Source organism: Agelaius phoeniceus, chromosome 5, assembly GCF_051311805.1.
Source record: "Agelaius phoeniceus isolate bAgePho1 chromosome 5, bAgePho1.hap1, whole genome shotgun sequence".
Lineage (NCBI taxonomy): Eukaryota > Metazoa > Chordata > Aves > Passeriformes > Icteridae > Agelaius > Agelaius phoeniceus.
In genome coordinates this window covers 24,010,571-24,032,464 of record NC_135269.1, presented here as the reverse complement: position 1 = coordinate 24,032,464, position 21,894 = coordinate 24,010,571, and the positions used below count along the sequence as shown (strand labels likewise).

At 44.9% G+C, this 21,894-nt stretch overlaps 1 protein-coding gene across 1 annotated transcript in view; it reads right to left on the bottom strand.

The window, feature by feature from the left end:
- The window catches only part of GRAP2 (GRB2 related adaptor protein 2), a 103,223-nt gene extending 83,780 nt beyond the window's left edge, over positions 1-19,443 (bottom strand). The window contains exon 1 of the mRNA XM_077178593.1: positions 19,316-19,443. The gene's annotated coding sequence lies outside the window, so the exon portion shown is untranslated. The remainder of the gene's footprint in view (positions 1-19,315) is intronic.
- Between the last annotated feature and the right edge of the window lie 2,451 nt (positions 19,444-21,894).

Sequence of the window (21,894 nt, the reverse complement as noted above, 5' to 3'; positions counted from 1 at the left end):
GCTGCTCTGCCTGTAAATCTGCACCTTGATATGCTGCTGTTTAGTATGCTGTGGCTGGATAAGCACTTCTGGGACATAGGTGAGGCCAGCATCAAGCCTGGGACTGTGCCAAGGTTAGTGTGGCACACTGTGACAAGTAAGACTACTGTGCCTAGACTTTTTGAGGATTTCTTTTTTTTTTTCCTGTAGGTGAATAGCTGCTCTGGGAAACAGAAACCAAATCCTCATTAAATCTCCAGGCACTTTTGCTGACAGCAGCTCCCATTTAACTCTCAATCCTCTTTCCCCTATTCTGATACCCTCAGGCTACCCTTAAGAGATGACTGTTTCATTGCTCTCCAGCGACAGGCCCTCAATCCCACAGCTGTCACCAGCTGGTGGAGCAGCTCCACCTCTGTCAAATCGCACACTCCACCCTGCAGGTTACAAAACTCTGTCTGAAGGAGCCTGTGAGAGCTCCCTCCTTCCACTGAGAGGAACAGCTCCAAGGTTTCTGCTGAGGGCACTGCTAGTGTCTTGCCTAAAGCTTTTTGCATCTATAAGATATGACCCCTGTGGAAGGTAGGTCTGATGAGGTTTTGGCCTTTCCTCTCCCTGAACAAAAAGATGCCCAAAATTAATTCAAGCAACAAGACAGGACATGGGGATCTGTTGTGGTGCTGTGGGTACCAGGACAAGGTGAGAGATGAGAATCTGACTCTAAGTTCTCAGAGGGCTGATTTATTATTTTATGATATTATATTATAAGAAATTATATACTAAAACTATATTAAACTACAGAGGAAAGATACAGACAGAAGGCTGGAAAAGAATGAATAATATAAACCTGTGACAGACCAGAGAGTCCAACAGAGCTGGACTGGGATTGGTCATTAAGCAAAAACAATTCACATGGAACTGATCAAAGATGCACCTGTTGGTAAACAACCTCCAGACCACATTCCAAGCAATCAGATAATTATTGTTTACATTTCTTTTCTGAGGCTTCTCAGCTTCTTGGGAGAAGAATCCTGGCGAAAGGATTTTTCAGAAAATATCGTGGTGACAGAGATCTAATGATACATAAAGGATGAAGAGCAAACAAGCACAAAGATAATTATCCAGATTCTAGCCCCCTCTCTTCATTCTCTGTTAAAGCAACAAGCCAGATGTGGTTGTGCAAAAAAAAAACCCCACAGCCAGACGGCTCTTCTGCAGCACACACAATTTTCCCCTTCTCATATAAAACTACTGGCAAATATTTTTGCTCGACATTAATCTTTCTCCATGACCCAATTTCTACCTCCTCCACAATTTAGGATATTTTGGCAGATGCCTGTAATTTTTATGAATTAAAGTAAATGTCAGAAGGAAAGCTGCTCCTCCCATTCCTCTCAAAGAGCTGGAAATAAAACCCCATTTCTAAGTTATAAAGCACAACTCTCCATTTTGGAAAATTGCTAGAACAAGTTTGCTTAGCAGCTCCACATTAAAAAATGTTTCCATAAGAGTTTCTGAATTCCCTCAAACTAAATCAAAGACCAACACAAGCTATATCCCAATATCATTTTTGCAAATACTTTTTCCCATAGCAGAGTCAGTCTGCACATTTATTTTAACACCAGTGCCTTAATATTTTATACCTTTTCAGATAGATTTGTAACCATATGATTCTTGAAACAGAATTTTTAAAGCCAAGCTGGTTGCAAGCTGAACTAACTGTATTGCATTGATCCCAAATCTCAAGAAGGATAAGGAATGAAAGCTGTTTCATGGTTGGAGGTGCACAACTACAGAAGCAGGTGTAACTTCACACCCATTCTTAGGAGTCTCATAGAGTAGAGATGGACCCTCTCTTATCAGCCCACTTTTTCTAGTTTTTCTCCAAGTCAGTAATTGCCCCACAAAACGCAAGGAAAATGGCTTTCCCTGACTGGACAAGATGATTGTACACCATAAATCTTTGTCCCTTACAGGCAGCAGTTTAGTCACTATGAGTACTTTCTAAGATCCATAGCAGTCCCCCTCTGTTGCCCAAAAATTATTCCCATGGTTTGACTTCAGCTCCTTTTTATTATGAGGAATAAAAGACTTAGCAATGGGGAAAAGAGATGTTAAAATACATAAATGTTTCCCCAGACAGTATGATGGGACAGAAGGGACCAAACCAACCAAATATTTACAGCTCTGCAAGTTACTTGGGTTTTTTTTTTCCCTTCTGTCCTTAACATAGTAAACCTTATAAGCAGCCCTTGATTTGAAGCTCTTAGAGGAACTGACCAGTTTGGAGTCCCTCAAGACACTATAGCGGGACAAATTATTAGAGCAATGGCATATCCTTTTTTCTACATAACTGTAGAGCACACAACTTGTAAATACTTTCAAAGAACAGAGATCCCGTTTTGAAATATAACATTTTGAAATTCTCATTTAATAGTGTTTGGGCTACAACTTCTGAAAAAAAACCCAGTGAGTCTGCAATACTAGATGAACACTTCTAGTCTCAAGATTAATTATGTTAATGGTCTAAACAAAACTAATCTCCTCTAACCCAGACAAATTAGAGTTTCTGTGTGGCTCATTAATCCCTGCTTCTTCATCTGAAGAGGCCACATTGCAGTACCAATATATGCAAAAGAACATCATGCTAGGACTATCTCAGATTGGAAATGCTGAAAACAGTAGAAGCATTACCCTGTTTGATCTAGACATCTATGGTAGCATTTTGTGCTTTTTCCACCTTTCATTTATCCATGACTCCCCCCTGCCAGTTTAAAGAAGCCTGGAGTATACCACCAAATGCTGTGATCTACTGCAATCCCATTGAGAATAGAAACAGAAATTTAATGAAAAGCTATGTACTGCATATTTCATCAGAGAAAGCTGCTGCCAGCATGACAAAGGAGGAAGGAACCAGCATCTGTAAATCTAACGACCCTGCCACTGACATTCATTCATTAATGACAGTTAAGGATCATATTGCTGATGGACCTTCATGTATGGTTTCAGTGAAAGAAGACAACTGAAGAAACTTTTTTCTTAACCCCTTTCAGTCTTTCTTTGGAGGTTGTACTGTCCTGTCCCTGCCAGCTCACCGAGTTACAGCTCCTTGAGTGAAGAAGCAGCCCAGCACTGAGCTTGGGCTCACCTCCAGCCAGCTGCTGCCTACATTGTGCCTGTGTACACCAAGAATGTGACTGGCTGTCAGGGTTTGACACTGGCACAATGCCAGTGCCCCCATGAAAATACCTTCTCCCTGGTTTCTGCTGTGAGATGTGACCAGGAATAAGCAAAGCAGGCTCCTACTTAGGGAAAAAGAAAACAAAACTTTATTAACTACACTACAACTACAAAGAAAAAGGAACACACATACACAGGGAAAATGAAAACTTCACAAATGCATTTCCTCCTCCCCCCACCAAATTTCCAGCTCAATACATTTGTTCCTCAAATCACCAACTCTCAGTCCTGCACCACCCTTCAAACAATCAATCCTCAATTCATCAAGAGGAGAGGAGTCCTTCTTGTGCCATGGGCTTCCCCTGGAAACACAGCTGAAGCCTCCTGTGTTTCCGTGTCACTCGTGGCACCGCCCGGAGTACATCTGCCGTCGTGACTTCTTCCTTTTCATGTCCAGTGCTCTCACCACTGAACACGGACCAGAACTGCTTCTAGGGTTGTCTTTTAAGGATGCTCTGTCCCGATCCAAAAAAGGCACAGTCTCTCCTTTGGGACACCTGTCCCCACAATCTCTCCTTTGGGACACCTGTCCCCCCCATATTTTTTTCACCCCCTGGAGCCGAGGGGCATCAACACTGAACCCTCTTGGCTCTGAGGCCATTGCCTCCCCCTAGAATGCAGTCTCTGTATCACAAGGAACATGGGTCTGTCCATGGCTATACAAAAAGAGTCCAGCAAAAGCTACTCCATCATCTCTTCCCACTAGGATTCTTCTCTACTCTTCTACTATCTCTCGCTTGCCCAGACCTCTCTCACACTGGCCCATTTTCTTCCTCATCTTCCACTCTATCTTCTAGGAAAGGTCAATGTTCTGTAAAGTTCTCATTTTCCAAAAAGGGGTTAAAAGCTCCTACAAGTGGCCGGCTGAACCCCCCCCTCTTCTCCGTCCCAGCCGTGCTGCCGGCACAGGCCCATGTTTATCAAGCTTCAAGGTCACAGTCTCAGGCAGCAGCTCTTTCTCTCTCTCTCTCTGTCTCTCAGGGGGGGCTGCCCGATGCCTCCCGGTGTCTCTCTCTCTCTTTCTCTCTTCCACCCTTCCACCCCGGGGCTCAGGCCTACCTCTCCCGGCCACATGGCTTTCCCCTCCCCCTGCCCAGCCAGCAGCTGGGCCAGGGGAGAGACCCGAACTCTTTCCCGCCGGAAACCCAAGAGGACCCTCCCAGGGGAGAGCTCTGCTTTTAACCCCGTGTTCTCAGAGGCGTGTCCATGTCTCAATGGCCAGGTTAAATGCCAATATTAAAGCCTGAATATCCATTGGCCAAAAACACAGCATCCCAAAAAACACATTTCCTGTCAAACCACCACACTGGCTTATGCTCCTCAGCTGTCAGTACCAAAGCAAAAAGCACAGGACCTCTCAAGGTGCTGCTGGGATGTGCAAAAGTCACAGTATAATGAAGTTACAATTGTGGTAATTCTCAATTTAAAGTGACTTTACTCTTCTCTCAAGGTATTTGATCCCTGAGGCCTGAAATCCTGAGTGTGGGTGCAAGTGTGCAAATCAATTGTTACTGTCAGATATTATATTGATTCCTGTGTGCAGTGCCTGTGAGCAGCAAAAGCAAAAATGCCAATTTTAATTACTAAGCAAAACAGAAGATTTCTTTGTGATTAGATGGAAAGAGGAAGAGATCACCACTAGCTACATTCTGAGGAAGAAAAAAAAAAATCTAATGTCCTTTGCAAAGAGGTATAGAAACCTATAGATTTCTACACTAGATACATCCAGCTACATTATTAGTTTTTCCACATTGTTGCAATAAATTATAAATATACAGATAAAGACATAAAAAATATATAGACATACACACACAATTATGCCTTAACATACCCATCTGAATGAATTCAGACCAGAGAGAGAAGTGTAACAGAGTGATTTTTCCCTTGAACTCCCCAGTACTACGAAAATTTTGGTGAATCAACACATTCTTTTGATGCCCTCCATCATCTCTGTGCCATCACTGACATCACTGAATTTAGCCTGACAAAGCACTTCCATGTGGGAAGTTATCTCATTGTATACCCTGGAGATGAGTGGAGCTGAAAGAATAGGTCCAAGAACAACACAGCTGGGTGTCCTTTGGTAAAGAGGAGAACCATGGCTAAAATCTCCAGGCCTCTGATGTCACCCTCTCTCAAAGGGCAACCCACACTAGAAGAATCACATCTCCTGGCAAAGAACTGCAGAAAAATTTCTTTTTTTTCTATTGTGTTTTGGCCACTTCTCCCACTGACATTTTTACAGCCCTAGCTGTGCCAACAATGATCTCCCTTTACGAGCTGTCTTTCCCAATGTCTGGCCTCAAAGGCCTGTGCTGCACCGTGCAACACGCTGGCTGCTGCAGTGAGCCATCAGCAAACCGCCACCCTGACAACGCAGTGACAACGCCATCCCCGGGGAAGGGACAGCAGCAGTACAGACTGCAACAAAGCCTCCCTGCCTCGGGCCCAGCAGGCACTGCTCTCACTGATAGGTGCAGATGGGGCTCAGGGCTGTTCAGCTCCCTGCTCCTCTGGGCCTGCAGCTGGGACGCCACTGCCGCCCGTGCAGGCCTGGCTTCCACAGAGGTGACAGCGACTGGGACACCACAGACACTGCAGCCAGTGCAGGCCTGTCTCCCACAGAGGTGACAGCGAGCGGTACACCACGTAGCTGAGCCTCCGTACTCTCCTCACAGATATTTCCTGCCTGTGGCTTAATCTACCTGGGGCACGCCTCTGTGGGCTGCAGCTGGGCTTCCTGCCACTGCCTAGAGAAACCTCAGCTGTGTTACAGTGGACACATTGACACTGTGCGAGGTGGTCATGCTGGAGTCACTGTGACTGACTGAGCACAGCCCACCAGGAGCATGGGCAAGGAGCAAAACACAGACACTGCACTGGGGATGGCCTCTTGTTTCTTGACATGGGGACACCTGCAGTCCCTGGCCTTGGCTCACATTCATACCACAATACCATTCCTGCATCTAAACTGTAGTAGTGGTGTGAGTGGGCTAAGCAGCAAGATCCAAGGAAGGCTGCAGGGCATTATGCAGGGAAGAAGACCCACTTAATTTCATGTTTTCTCCTCTGCCGGAAGGGTAGGTAGGGAAAGCAAGAGAAAAGCAGGCTGGATATGCTTCAGCTCTTATTAAGAGAAAGAATACTCCAGGCTGCTTTCAGCAGCTTCTGATTCAGCTCAGAGCACAGCTGCAGGGGACACAAAGCAATGCTGTGAAGGGCAACATCTGAGGCACAAGAGATACAGAATACAATCTGCACATCCTCATACTTTCTCTTACTCTACACTCCCCCCAGGCTTCTTTCTCCAGTTTAGCCAATAGATTCCTGGCAAGAAGATGGTGCATGAGAGGAAAAGGAGAATTTCTTTTTTCCCTGCAGTGTGGCTTCCTTTTAAAAAATAACATTGTTTTTTTGATCTAGCAACACCAAGAAGATAACCTGTTAATAACACACATAGGAAAAAACATTATTTTCATGCCATTTCAGACCCTTATGCTGTTCCTTGTACCATTGTACAGTTGGTGAAGAATCATTGTACAGAGTTGAAGTTATTTCTGAAATTGTTAAAGCAAAAGGAACATTTTCCTGAATCCACTTTGCAGAAATATTATGTGCAGGAAATTAGTTTAGAGATCTACAGAAATCTGCAATTAGACGTTAATTTTTCCATTGAATGTAAAACTGGGCTAAGGTTGTTTACAAACTCCACTACTTCTTGGGCAGAGCACTGCAGTCCCCTGTAGAGGGAGAAGGGCTCAGCAAGAGCTCCCCAAATCCACAGAGAGTACTAGGAGAACACATAACCACTTTGGACCCAAGTGCTCAGCTACTGGAACATAATCTGTCTGCAAGAGTGCAGCTTGAACAACTGCCAGCTCTGTAAACCAAGAGACAGGACTTGGGAACATCACTCCCTTTTCCATAGCTCAGCACCACCAGCCTAAGGAACAATTTTTGGATAGGATATTGAGAGAGGGAGGCTTTGCTGCTTTCCAGAGTTTGCTCTGTGGAAATCTAAGCCGGTGAGGATGAGAAAAGTTAGGTAAGTGCCAGAGGATTTGAAAAATTTTGCCTTTAAGGTCTGCAGTCAGTATTACAAAAATTTGAAGAAGCCTTGGCAAATGCTTAAAAAACCCCATTTCCTAAGTTGATCTGAAGTCATGCTTCATGCCAGCATATCATCAAGGATTCTTGCAAAACTGAACTTCTAGGCCAAGTCACTTTTCTGATAGAGCCTGAGAAAGAAGTATTTGCAAAAAGCAAACAGCACAGTTGATATTAGGGTTTCCTTTCATCAAAACAGCTTTCAATTGCCAGAAATATGGTTTATTGGCCACATATCATACAAACAAACAATCAAGAGAATGGACTTTGTTACTGAGGGGATTTAGAAGGCTTCAAAACTGGATGCAAAGCTAGTTAAAATCATTACCACATAGGCATCGCCAATTCTCCATGCTGCATGCACGTGTACACTTGCAGTTGTGCAGTCATAAGGGCCAACTGGCTGAAAGTATAAGACAGTATTCCACTTATGCAGGAATGTTTACTTCAGAGGCACAATATGTTCTCCTGACAAGGAGGGATTATACTACACATGATTAGGAGTATTTCATTGCAGCTCTCACAAAAATTGGTCTCTGACAACACCAGGGTTGTTTAATAGCACTTGACATATTAGAAGCACATACAGTATTAGCAAGAGTGTAACAGTCTTTGCTAAATCATCTGTGTAGCTTTATCAATGAGCAAACACTGCAGATGCACCCAAATCTTTATACGACACGCATCACATATGTGAGCAAGAATAATATTTTCAAATCCTCGCTCAGCTGTGACATTTTCTTGTAAGATGGACATGCCTAATATTGTTGGAAAACACTTCTGCCAAGGGAAAAGGCTCCTTCTCTGATAAGCTTGAGTTTTAATGGGATGAACAATCCTCATTCATAGCATAGTGCACACTTGTCCCCATCTATATTGGTTTAACTGTTAGACATTAGGCAGTACTTTCTAGGAGCTTCCACTTTCAAGGTCATATGGCTTCAAGCAAACTCCATTAGGGAGACATTTGCAAGGCTGAATGAATCAGAATTCTTGCCTAAAGACCTGCAAGATCTCCTGATTGCTGTGCATGCATTGGTAGGTTCAAGACATACCTGATATAAAGGCAGAGTTGTCCACTCTTTGCTTTCCCAATGTCACTGGGCAATGCTCCATTTAGCAAGACCTAAACATATTTCCTTTAGCCTAAGGACAGCCTGAAGCCTGTGTCTAGCCTAGAAGATTAGGATTTATTTTCTAGGACCACACAGCAAATATCCTCAGTTCGTGATCCTTGTGATGGCCAGACTTGCTGTAGGCTGTAGCACTTCATATTGATGAAATTAATATCTGCACTGGAATCCTTGAAGCACTAAGAAGCAAATTTACCCATCTGACCTAAAGCCAGCCAAAAATTAAAATATGGTGCATAGGATACCATTCAGGGAAAGAAGCAGCTTGTCAACACAAAGGCTCACTCAGTAATAACATTTCTTGTGTGACTATCATAAATTGAAGTTCAGACTGGATGAAGATAATATAAAATTTACAAAAAGTTCAAATATCTTTTTTAAACTTATTACAGAGATGACTCAGAGTATTCTGGCAAGGGTTAAGAGATGCCCCAGTCTGAACTTTGCAACCTGGCAATTGACTAAACTGCATCAAAAACTGAATCATAAAATCTTCAAACTCTAGCTCTCTGTTGTTTCATAATGTCAGCCATGCCATTCTGCCAGTAAGAGTCCTCTAAGTGAAAAGAAAAATCCAGTTTCTCCTCTGCCTTGCCCTGATGGCCTCCTCTTCCCCCTCCTCAGAAAGGCAGCAGGACACTCTTTGGAGGCCAGGTGCTCCTTGGCAGCCAGTGACATGATTTGCATTTCTGTGGCACATTTCATCCTAATGGATACCAAAGGACATTTCAAAAGGTCTTCCCCAGAGAAAGACTTATACCTGAGTTATGATAAAACACTAAGCAGCACATAACTGTAACACAGTAACCTTATGACAAGCAGCAGAGATGAGTATTAAATACCTACACAGGGAATTCTGGAAGGATGAGTGCAATTTCTTACAATGGTGCTGGCCAGTACATCAGAACCAATATCAGCCCAATTCTTACAAAGGGTAGCACAGAGGTCTCAGTAACTACAAGATTTTCTGTCTCAGAAGATAATATGTGCTGAGACAAAAATCATACAGAGAAACTGGAATTAGTAATAAATTCAAAGTAAATGAGTTCCACTTACTGGGTCAGTCCTCACCACAACCTATCATAAGCCTATGTCTTCTCTTCAGCACTCTCATCTGGCTCATAATGACTTGTGGTGAGATCCCAACCCAGCTCAAGGCAATGTCTGGAAGCAGAGGGCCAATCCTCTGCTGATGTACACCGATGAGACGTCACTGAGTGATGAAGTGGGAGCAACTTAGAGCAGCTGAGAATGTGTCACATAAGGCAATCAGACTTAAAAGAAATGTGATGGCAAGGGTCCTAAACATTTTCAAAACACTGCTGTCAGAACAAATCTCAGTCTACAAAACCCTTCTTTGAGAAGTTGTCAGAGACCCATATGGGTTACTGGCATATTCTGTCCTTCCTGGAACACCGTGCATTGTGCTCCCTTTCAGTTATTATTATTCCTCTACCCCACTGTGAGAAGTCTCTGGTATGACATCATCCCCAACACTGAGCTTAAGATTGGCCAAATATTTTGCTGAGCTTTCTTTCCCTCCCTGCCTTCATAGCTAAAACTTCAGTTTAAAACTTTTATTTTTCATTATGTCTGTGAAACAAGGAGTTTAAAAACAGACGGAACAACAACCTGCAAAAAGCAATTAATAAAACGCACCAGCAGTCCTAAAACTGTTCAGAACACTTCATTCAGCAATGCATTGAGACAGAACCTCAGCAAAGCTACTAAATAACATGTGACAAAGCAAAACCCAGGAAAAGGCAAAATAATAGCTTGTGGGTTTTAGCGTCTTTTATCCGAAGCACTTTGCTGCCATATATGCTTATTATATAGGGATCATTCATCTAGCTGAAATATAGCTGGCTTCACTTCAGAACTAAGTTGTATAACCACAGACAATAAAACTATATGGCAAAGTCAGAGAGAGGAAAATGAAAAGCAACTGTTTTAGCTAGATTACAGAACAAATGCCAAGTCAGCAGTACACCACTCTCACTAGGTGAAATTCAGAGGAACAGTGAGGATTGCAGTCAAACTCATGGGGAAGATATTGTGGCATCACTAATGACCCAGCCTTTTAGTGTACCTCTAAGTGAAAAAATAGTACCTCTGGCAACAAAATGTCTCTATTAGCCTTAGAGAGGGCCCAGGTGATACCCAGTGAGTGGTCAACATTCATTTCTGAATCACCTGCCTTCCCTCAAAAGTGTCCACAAAGCTTAGCATCAGTCACTGCAGCCTGGTGAAGATTTGTAGTTCTCAAGAGCCAGTATGAGCATAGCCCAAGCACAAAACTGCTTCTAACATTTCTGTTGGTCCAGGAGCACTCAGTAGAGTTTCACAGAGAGGCCAGTCAGGCGACAGGATGTGGTTGCTTTTACTCTAAATACTGTGGTTACTAGCATGATGGGAATGAAGTCCCTCATATTCCAGTGTGATTGTGTGGAGAAGGGGGTACTATATTCCCAGCTGTGGATCACATTAGCTAGTTAAGGTGCATGACCCCCTCTAGCTACTGGAGATCTGCACAAAGGTTGCTGGCAGGCCACCACACTCATCCAAAATTACGATGGTAATTGGTGCTATTCACATAGAAAATTTCTGTTGCATTCTCCAGCACAAAATGCACATTATAGGCAGGAGCCCTCTCTTAGGTGGCTCTTCATTTTCCTCACTGCCTTCAAGTGCCCAGCTCTCAAATATTTACATGATAACAAATTTCACATATTGAAGTGACCAGCATTTTATTCAGAAACCTTTGATGATGGATGTCTGGGGGAGTCAGCTCTGCTGAAAAAGCCCTAATTCTGGTGATTTGCCATTTCAAGCCTCAAAGTGCATTGGTCATAAGTGGTTCCCATGTGTAGAGGTTTTCCTTTGCAAATAAAGGCTTAAAACGTTAGTGTAACATCACCTGTGATACAGCAGAACCTAAATCTATTTCACAGAGCAAGGGTAATAGCCCTGCATTGGGAACTTCCTTTATCTTACAATACACTGCACTTCTAATGGCCTATTGTTGTCATCTTATTGCAGGGGTTCCATACTGTTGTCTCCTAACCACAAAATTTTCATACCTTCTTGATGTTTCTCATGGGCAGCTCCTCAGAGCACTGACTCTTTCTTCTTCACAAAGCAGCCAACTGACTCCAGTTCCCTTCTCCACCAGCCACCCCACTCTTTTATAGCATCTTCTTCTCATTGGTTACAGCTGTGGCCTGGTAAAGTCAGGGCTGCTCCTAATCTTTGATAATTGGCCCAGCTGCAACTCCTTAGGGGTAAGATTACTTTCTACACTATCTTTATTTTCTTATATTCTATCCCCCTACAGCCTATCACAGCACTGTAGCCAGAACTCCTCTTACAGGGAGCCCCTTGCCTCTTTACACTTTCAGCAGGCTCAGAATACAGTAGAAACACAAGTATTATTCATCCTTCCTCCCAGCCAGAGGTTCCCCAGGCAAATCACTTTCCATATCCTTTTCCCTGAGAATGTTGTATAGCTGGTAGCAAGAAATAAATGGGATACCTGGGCTGGTGTCTCATCACAACACTCCTGTCTGTTGAGGAACTGGCTCACAGTGAGGTGCAGGCCCTGCTGAAGCAATATCACATTCTGCCACCTTTGTCTCTGTCCTTGCCTCCTCCAGCCTCACAGCATAATTACAGGACAGCTGCAGGTATATTTGCCCTCTTTCCTTTACACAGTCTGTTTCTCTTCCTCATTCACAGATATATCAATAAGGTGACTGTTTTCTGTGGTTAAAATTATATCCCCAGACATTTTAAACCTGTAGTCAAAGTAGATTTGACTAGTCTGAATTCACCTTTGAAGTATAAATAGGAACATGGAAAGATGCTGGAATAAAAGCTATCATAATCAAAGACTGGAGATTTCCAGCTATGTCTTGAGAGATTATCTGGAAATAAGAGAGCCCTTCCAATTCAAGGAAGAACAACTGCTGTGTGACTCCTTCACCTCCAAGTCCTCTTATAATTCCTCATCTCCGTGTTGGTTTTCTTGTTCCTAAAAGCCATCCCTTTCCAAGCTATTTACTATGGCACACCATCCTGAACACAGAAAATACCTCCTCAACCAAGGAGCTTACTGGGACAGACACGAGTCAGTCAGCACCATCTGATAAGGAATATTTCAATACAGTCTATTCTGCACTCTCCAGCCCTGGGACACTAATCCAGAGGTTAATAAAGCAGTAATCCCTTGCTGATCCACAGGCCCTGTTTCCTACATCATTACTCCAGGTTATATCTGCTCTCACCACCCTAAATCTCCCTTCTTCCCCACCTTGCACTGTCCTCACTAGTGTGACATCATTACAGCCACCTTTCAGGACCCACAAATGGAGCCAACTGACACTCGGTTATTTCAGCCTTCCCTCCTGAATTGCTGCTATCCCAAAGCACAGGCTATTTGGTTTGCTTATTGAGCTGGTGGGTTTTAGCTTGTCTCAGAAATGCCCCTGGTACGCCAGCATGGAAGCTCCTTTTGGTTCCCAGGAACCTGCTGAGAGACAGTAAAAAAAAAGTTTCCACCTCCAAAAAGGACTTCCCCTGCCTTTCCTGGCACCCCAACCTGCCCCTGAAGAGAAGATGTACAAATTATCCAACTAGAGGTCCAGGTTGCAACCTTGTAATCTCCATTTACTCTGTCAGCTGCTCACTCATCTGTAACAGGAACTCTAAACCTTGTCATGGATCAGCCAACCTCCAGTTCCGTTCATCTTCCTGTAAACATCTCTGGCAAGCTCAAGGAAGGCAGGAGGAAGGGAAGAAGACACACAGATCCTTGGGTCCAGTGTCCCAGGTGAAGCCCTTCACACAGTTTGGTCTTCCTGTGACCACTGCCTGATGCTACAGAGAAGGTAAATGATGCAAAAGCATCAGTCTTCTCTGCTAGTCTTGTCAGGCTTCTTGTAAACAGGAATTGCCTAAGGGCCTGAAGCATAGAGTTTAGCATATATCAATGAATATTACATATTTTGAAATACCTGGATTTTCTCAGTCAGCTCTCACACATCAAGCACAAATGGATCTTGCAGAGGTCTTGTTTTCAGTGGTGTGCTGGAACAGCATGCTTTTACTTAGCAATGATCTGGAGCTTGGTTCCAAGCTTGCCATCTTTTAATTTAATCAGATGTCCTTTGTATAAGGTGCTGTATTTTAGTCATGCCAAAGAGGCTGATACAGGAAGAGCTGACATGCTGCTTCTCTCTCACTTTTGGAAAAGCTCACCACTAGAATTTATCCTGACACACAAGAGCCAAAGAGCAAGGACAATAGAAGCTTGAAAAGGATACAGGAAAAGAGATACCAAATCCCAACATCCATCACTGTGTAAGCACAAATTATTTGCTTTCAGCAGGAGTCTCAGGGTGTCAAACACTTCCCAGCAGTGAGTGCAAGGGTTACAGGGTACATTACTACATTGCAGGGTAGGCTGTTCTGAACTCTCTCCTTTGCTTTTGGGGTTAAGAAAGGCTTTCCATCTTTCACATGGATTTAGCTTTACTCCAATTTTTAAAAACAAAGCAGCATTCAAAGTGATCTGTGTGCTTCATATCACACACAAATTAATGAGACAGAATGGAGACACAGGAGTTGCCCTTGTTGGTAAACTGTAATTTAAAGAGGACTAAAGCTGACTGCAGTCCTCATCTCATTTTCCATCTTTCCTTCCTGCATCCCTTTCTTCTTCCTATCTCCATATGACAAGGAAAAAGGGTGCACTATAAAAATCAACAGGTTAAGATATTTAAGCTACTTCTTTCTTGCCAACAAAGAAGGAATAGAAATGCAAAAGCAAGTACACAGATTATCAGCCTGTCCTTCCTGGCAACTCACTGCAGCTCTCAAACACATATCCCCCCATCATCCCATGAGGGTAAGGAGATACCATATCCCTGCTGGCCCAGAACTGAGCCTAGGAAGAAACTTGATGACCTGGGACAACCTGAGAGTACAGGCATCTGATGCACAGGGACATCACAACATCTCATGGCTCTTGAAGTAAACAGAACAAAAATGCCAAAACACCCCCAGGCCCCAAGTTGCCACCTCTTTGGTATGTTCTGTAGCTACTGACCTGCCTGCAAACAATGCAGTTACAAAGCAGGTGGGCAATTCATCAGCCAGCTGCATCCTCCCAAATGCCACTATTTCCTTTTGTCCTGCAATGAGGAGAATGTGCCAGCTCTTTCATCTCTCTGACAAGCGCACAGGACCCTCACAGCTCCATCCACAGCTCCTGGCTACCTGTTGGCCCTCAGTGTGACCTGCCTGCATTTGATGGCACTTGTGTGAACTGAGCACAAGGACTGTGAGGAAGCCATGCTGCTGCATTGATGTCTGAACATGTAACCTCTAGCAACCTCTTCTGACCCTACTGCCCACTCCTCCCTCCTAGAGGCCAAACTTGTGATGGCAAGGCAATCCCTCCCCATGAACACCTGGCATCAGTCCAACTGCTCCTACTGGGAACAGCTTCTGTCCTTAAGCCCCTGAGTAGCTCATTTGGGATTACAGGCACAGCATGTGTTTCCTGCATCCCTGTCTGTAAGCTCTTTATGGAACCCTGGCAGCATGAGGATGCAGCACACAGAGGTGGCAGGGGGCTGGAGAGAGAGGAAGGATATTGGAGTGCTGACTAGGCTGTCCTCCTGAAAGGACAATGACAACTCAGAATTCATCCACTGCAGCTGCTCCCTTTTAAATGCTTATTTTGAATATTTAAAGAAGAAGAAGAGGAGAAATCATGAAATTACCTGCTGGGATTTTTTTCCAGCAGGTTTTCTTACAGAGAAGAGGCCAGCCTGACAGCACCCAGGCTGCCTCCAGCCCTCTTTATCTACCCAGCTGGCTGAGGCACTGCAAGTTTGTCTGTGCACACATCTCACCCACCTCAATACTGCCTTGCAGAAGACTAAGGGAAGAGGTGCAAAAGTCAGAGGCTGATGAAGACACTGCTTCATACTGTATTGATTTTTCTGACCTGGCACTGACACCTCTAAACCAAAGCCCAAAGCTGTCAGATCACTGCCAAATCTCAGCCCAGTGCTGATGACTTGTTACACTGCTGACCTGGGCTGGAGCCACAGCACAAGTAAGCCTGAAAAGCTTAATGCCTCCCCTCAAAGGGCTTATCATCTGACACTTCCCCACTAGAAGGCAACCTGAAGCATTAACCAGAAACCCCAGAGGTCATGCAATAAATCTGCCTTTTCTGGGCATTCACCTTCACCTCAGACATTGGCTGCAAGAGAATCATGGCTTGGCAAGCTTCATCTCATAGCTGAGATCACAGAATCAGTTAGGTTGGAAAAGACATCCAAGATCATCAAATCCAACTGTTAATGTAGCACTGCCAAGTCCACCACTAAAACATGTCCCCAAGTGCAACATCTACATGCCTTTTAAATACCTCCAGGGATGGTGCCTCAACCACTTCCCTGGGCAGCCTGTTCCAGTACTTCAGAATCCTTTTGGTGAAGAAATTTTTCCTAATTTCATATTAACGCCTTCCCTGGCAACTTGAGGCCATTTCCTCTTGTCATTTGGGAGGTCAACCCCCATCTCACTATGACCTCCTTTCAGGTACTTGTAGAAAGCAACAAGATCTCTCCTGAGCCTCCTTTTCTCCAGGCTGCTCAAATCTCACTCTAGTGCTTCCTTCCCTCAAGCAGATCAACACTCCTGCCCAGCTTGGTGCTGTCTGCAATCTGACTGAGGGAGCACTCAATCCCCTTGTCCAGAGCACTGGTGAAGATTTTAAAGACTGGATCCAGTACTGAGCCCTGTGGAACACCACTGATGAGTGGCCACCAGTTGGATGCAATTCCATTCACCAGCATGCTTTGGGGCTGGTAATCCAGCAAGTTTTTTACCCAGAAAAGTGAACACCCACCCAAGGCACAAGCAGCAGCTATTTGGCTTTTGGCCTTCCCCTTGATTCTGACCCATAAACACCCAACCCTATTGTCACCATCATTAAGGTAGTTTAAACCTCTTTCCACAAGCCTGATTAACTCCTGTGGAAAGATCCTTTCCCACTTTTGTATCAGGGGTACTGTGTCTATCACCAGCAGGTCTGATGTTATGTAAACTGATCCATGATCAAAATCCAAACATTCTGCCAGTGACAGCAGCCTTGTATTATCTGCTGGCTTTTCTCATTTCTTCCCTCATCATTCCCTGCAACTGGAAGGATAGATGAGATCACTACTTGAGCTCCTGCTCCCTTACCCAGTTGTCCCAAGGCCCCAAAGTCTCTCTTGACTGCCCTTGGGTTTGTAACTTGAGTGTTGCCTAGCTGAAAAATCAATAATGGAAGAAAAACCAAGGATCATATCAGGGTAGGAAGCTTTTTTTCCACATCTTTAACCCAGGCCCCAGGAAGGCAGCAGAATTCCCTAAGAAGTGTGTTCAGCCTGCATATGGGGTCTTCTGTGATTCTGCTCCCTCAGAGGGAGTGTCCTATGAGGATGACCAAGCCTTTCACAGGGAAGCAGTTTTGATGCAGGGTGGAGGCTGATTTAACCTCACTGACACCTCCAAACTAGAAGAACCATCATCCCTCACTATTGCTTGGCTCCACTTGCAGAGTCTTGTACCTGTTGTGCAAGGGCATCTTGAGGTACAGCACAGCCAAAGCAGGATTTAGCCAGGACGGATTCCCGGCAGAATCCTGTTTTCCTCATCTCGGGAAGGAGAGTCAAAAATGTGAGAGAGCTTGTTTTGCTCCTTCTCATCTGTCTGAGCTGCACATCCCCTTGTACAGCTCTCTATTCCTCCTTGCTTTTCCAGGCTGTGCACACTGAATCATGTTCCTGATCTCCAGGCTGCATTTAACATCACTTTACAACAGTCCTCAAGGGGAAAGCTGAGCACCTCTGAGCCCTGGGGTTTGGAGCAGATGCAAGCGAGTTTACTTTGCTAAGCAGTCCCACAGGTTTGTTCTGCCCTCAGCTCCATGATGCTGGGGTTTGGAAGGAAGACAGACTCTGCTGGAGGAGCAGGGGTACCAGCTCCTCCCCAGCTTTTGAGCTAGCCACAAGGATACCTTCCCCATGAGAGGGTGGCAGCAACTCTCCAACAGGCTAAAATACAGATCCTTCAAGCTCCCACCCTTCCCTTAAGGCTGACAAGAACTCCCCCTGCTCTCTAAATCACCAATGAGCATTGCCCATGGGGTTTTCCCACTTCCTCCCCCAGCTGTGCAGTGCCCTGTAAGCACAGGCATTTTGTGCAGGCACTGATGGATGCTGATTGTCGTGGATGAGAGGGTGACTGCACATGGAGAGAACCCCAGCAAAGTTCAGTGGCTTGGAAGAGTTTTCCTCAAGGGGACAGACTAGTACAAGCACAGGATTGTCCCTGTCGGACAGCTCATTTTCCTTACCCCTGTCCAAGAGAGTGAGAGAGCACTGTCTGCCTGCATTAAGGTGGTTGCACTGTTGATAATTTGCAAACAGGCAGAGTTCATTTGGGGAAAAATGCAAAGCACGGCAGGGCAGGAGAGGAGAGAGTCTTTTAAAACACTTTTGTCTTTTGTTAAACAAGTTATAAGACCTCTGGGGGAAAATCTATACCTAATTAAAAGTTTAGCAAGTCCAAGGAGATAGTCAAGGCTACAGAAACCAATTGATGGGAGCCTGAGACTTACTCACTAGCCCTTAATATGCTAATTCACAATGATTCTGAGAGAAGAACACAACCCAGAGCTGCAAAGAGTGTCTAAGGCACTGCTTCTGGGAGGATCAGGTGAAAAGTTCTCAAGTTGCTGGTGATAGCAGCCATTACTCCTTCAGGAAAAAAGACAAAAAGAGCCTATCCAGCTATTTTGAAATAGACAATTGCAAGGAAAAAAAAATCTGCCTGAATCAGTCTTGCAATCATGAAGGCTGGCCATGGTAAGCATTCCATTCCAGGAACTTAAAGCAAATGGTGATGGCAATTTTGATGGAGAGGTGCAGAGGAAGACAGAGAAAACAGGATGGGAGAGGCAGGCAGGAAGCCAGGGAAGCCCTTCCCACACATACAGGGCAAGCTAAGGCTGAAAGAGACACAGAGGTTTGGGCAGCTGTGCTCAGGGAAATGTGTTCCTGCTCAACAAAGAAAGCTGCACCAAGGACAGACTCTCCTCCACTATCAACTACTTATTGAAAGAACCCCTGCACTCCTGAGCCTGTTGTCCAGGTCTGGAGGTGGCACTGGCTCTGGGAAGGTTTGGGGAATGCTGCATCTCCTGCAGCAAGCACCACAAAGCAAACCCCAGCAGGAGGCCTGGTAATGTAACTCAGCTGAAGGGAGACAAAGCTGTCACTCATAGAACCAAAGAGTCACTTAGGTTGGAAACGATCTTTAAGATCATCAAGGTCAGCTGTTTACCCAGCTCTGCCAAATTCACCACAGCTACACATCTTTTAAATCTGCTCAGCACCTCCAGCCCCAAGCCCAGGGAACAGAAGATCACAAATGCAGCACAACAAATACAGAAGTGTAGTTGGAGGGTTTTACTTTGGTCCCCAGTAGCCCCAGAATCCACCTCTAAACCCCTCCAAGGCCAGCAGCAAAGACGCATACAAGGATCAGCTCCCCCACCCCACTAAAACAGTCCCAGCACAGCAGTTCCATGGCCTGGTTATGCACACACGCTGCTGGGAAGGGAAAAACCAACTTGATTTGCTCTGCTGCTTGAGCACCCACCCCTGAGTTACTGAGAAATGACCATCACTTGTGCAACAGAGCCTTGCAGTGCCTGCAGTAGCAGGAGGCAGACACAGCACAGGGGACAGAGATTGCCAGCCCCCCCAGCACAGGCAGACATACAAACTTACCTTTCACTCCTTCCTTCACAAACTGTCTTATCGCCATAGCAACTGTAATCCTAGGTCATGCAGCTAGGAAAAAGAATAAATATAGCACAAATGAAGATATACACTATTGCCAAACACAGCCTCAGTGGTAGAATCTAATTTTCATTAGAGGCATAACAGTGGTTTTGCATAATTATACATATATTAATGCCCAACATGCCCATCTTCAGTGGGAGTTCATTAATTCAGTTCTAAATAAAAAGGGTTGCTCATTGCAGGTTAATTTCTTTTTTTTTTTTTAACTTTAAAGCAGAAAATATTTCTAAAAGCTCAAATCATTCTTTCACAGCTTTTCCTTAATCCTGAGATTAACAGAGAAAGGAAAACACGAAGATTAAGTTGGCTCTGAAGAAAAAACATGGCAAAACACATAACAGCAAACTTTGCTGCTTTTGAAATGTGAGGCGTGAGAGCAAGCAATAAAAAAATTTGACCAGATGCTGCACTGTACCTGGAATTGAGTCCCAAAGGAAAGCATCTAACAGCCTTTGGTGCTTGTGGTGAAAGCAATAGAGCAGCAGCATAGTGAGAAGAACACACTGCTGCAAGAGACCCAACACAGGTTTGGCTGGCACCAGAATTTAGTACACAGCTCGAGGTCAGCATTTACAAGAGGAGGCTTATTTACTCTGATGGCACAGATACAAGGTAGCAGCACCAAGGGATGGCCCCAGCCAAGCACACTGCAAGGCAGAGAAACCCTTCCTCTGCATCTTTCCTTCTTTAATTTGCTCCTCAGGTTCCTTCATTACCTACTAAACACAAACACCTGAGGCTGGTACCTTAGACTCCCCTCTTCATTACTGTTTCCAGGTGGGCCTTGTCTGAGTGATGGGGAGCCCTTGGTGCTGCTCAGACCCCACCCTTCCTGTGTGTGGGGCAGTGCCTGGGGGGTGGTTATTGTCACTTCAGGTGACAGGTGCCTGTGTATGTGGCTGCTCTGGGACTTCACAGTGAGCTCTTTTATTGCAAGCCTGCATGTGGTTCTAAAGATGTTCCTGAACTCCTGATCCGGTGTATGCTGGACTAAATAATAAAATAAAAGCAGCATCCTAAGGAGATGTCTCTTCACTAACTTCATCAACATCCTAGCCAGGGAGGCAAGGGAGAATCTACTATTTAGTTTTGTCTCCATAGAGGCTTGTTTAATTCCTCATTTACTGAAAAGGCAAGGAGAACTAGGAGAAAAGGAAGAGGAGAGCTGGCCTGGAGGAAAGGGTTTGGAGGAAGGAAAAAGGGGGAGGTGCAGAATAAATGGAAAGACAGAAGAAGAGATGGAGAGAGGTCTATCCTAGACAGCAACAAAAATCTCTCATGGCTGTCAATCTCTAGTTCCTCTCCTCCTTGTGGTATCATGAGTACACAGCTCAAAGCTCAGTCAGTGGGAGGGAGAAACCTCCCTTCTCACCCAAGCTTCTGCAGGAGGGAGAGGGAACTCACTGCCAATCTGTCCACGCCAGGGTCTTGCTTGTTCTTCCTTGTGCTGTAGTGAGCCCTCCCTGATATGGACTTTTGGGATGTGCAACAGGCCCCTTCACTCCACACTGTGAGCACGTCCTGCCCCTGTCCTGGAGGTGCCTGAGCCTTGGAAGCCCATCTATCCATGATGAAAAGAGAAATAGCAGCTTGCTGCAGATGCTGCTGGTCAATTTTTTTTTTTAATACAATGAACATACACCTTTGACACACTTGTGCCTACTGTGTCTGTCCTCCCTTCTTGAGTGCCAGCCAAGACAGAGGAGGAGCTTTTTAGAGAGGTCAGATGGGGCCTGGCAGAGGGTTCTGCTGGGCATGAGCTGTGAGCTCAGTGGAGGAAAGAATCCACCTTCTCTCTGTGAAGCTGTGCTATAAGTATGTGGGGGCTGTTTGCCCAGGATTGCCACTGACTGCAAAGGCTACTCAGCCTTCTGCCTGACCAGAGAGCAGTGGCAGTGTTAAAACCTCCAGAAAAACAGGGTAAGTGTTCAAAAGTCTGTGATAAAGTTTACCTGTGGGAGCGGGATAGGCATTGAGATATGGTGGCTAATCCAGAGAAAAGATTCAAGACCTTCTCTGAACTGGTGAAGAGAACAAAACCAGCCACTCCTCTGATTTTCATGTTGTCTGCAACTACTACCTCTGGGTGCCAAAAATAGTAGGTAGGCCCTGGGATGGGGAAATGACACAGACAGGGACTTGCTCCATCCCTGGAATTATTCAAGGCCAGATTGGACAGGACTTTGAGCAACCTGGTCTAAGTGGAAGGTGTCCCTGCCCATGTAGGAAGGAATTGGGATACATTTCAAGGAGGAGCTGAAATATGCCCTAGGAAGCTTGTAGAGACAAGCTTGTAGAGTCACAAAAATATTGTTATCCCCTGTTTCCCTCCCAGTGGCTCCTGCAGTTTTGATACAAGTTTGGTCTCTCCCTAGATGTTCCTTTCCTGCAGATATCCCTGCACATACAAATCCCTTCACATGGGAAACCAAGCCCAGTGTCCCTCCCCACTCCCCCTCTCGGGGTTTTTTACCCATGTTACCTCTCCACAGTGCTGTGGCAGC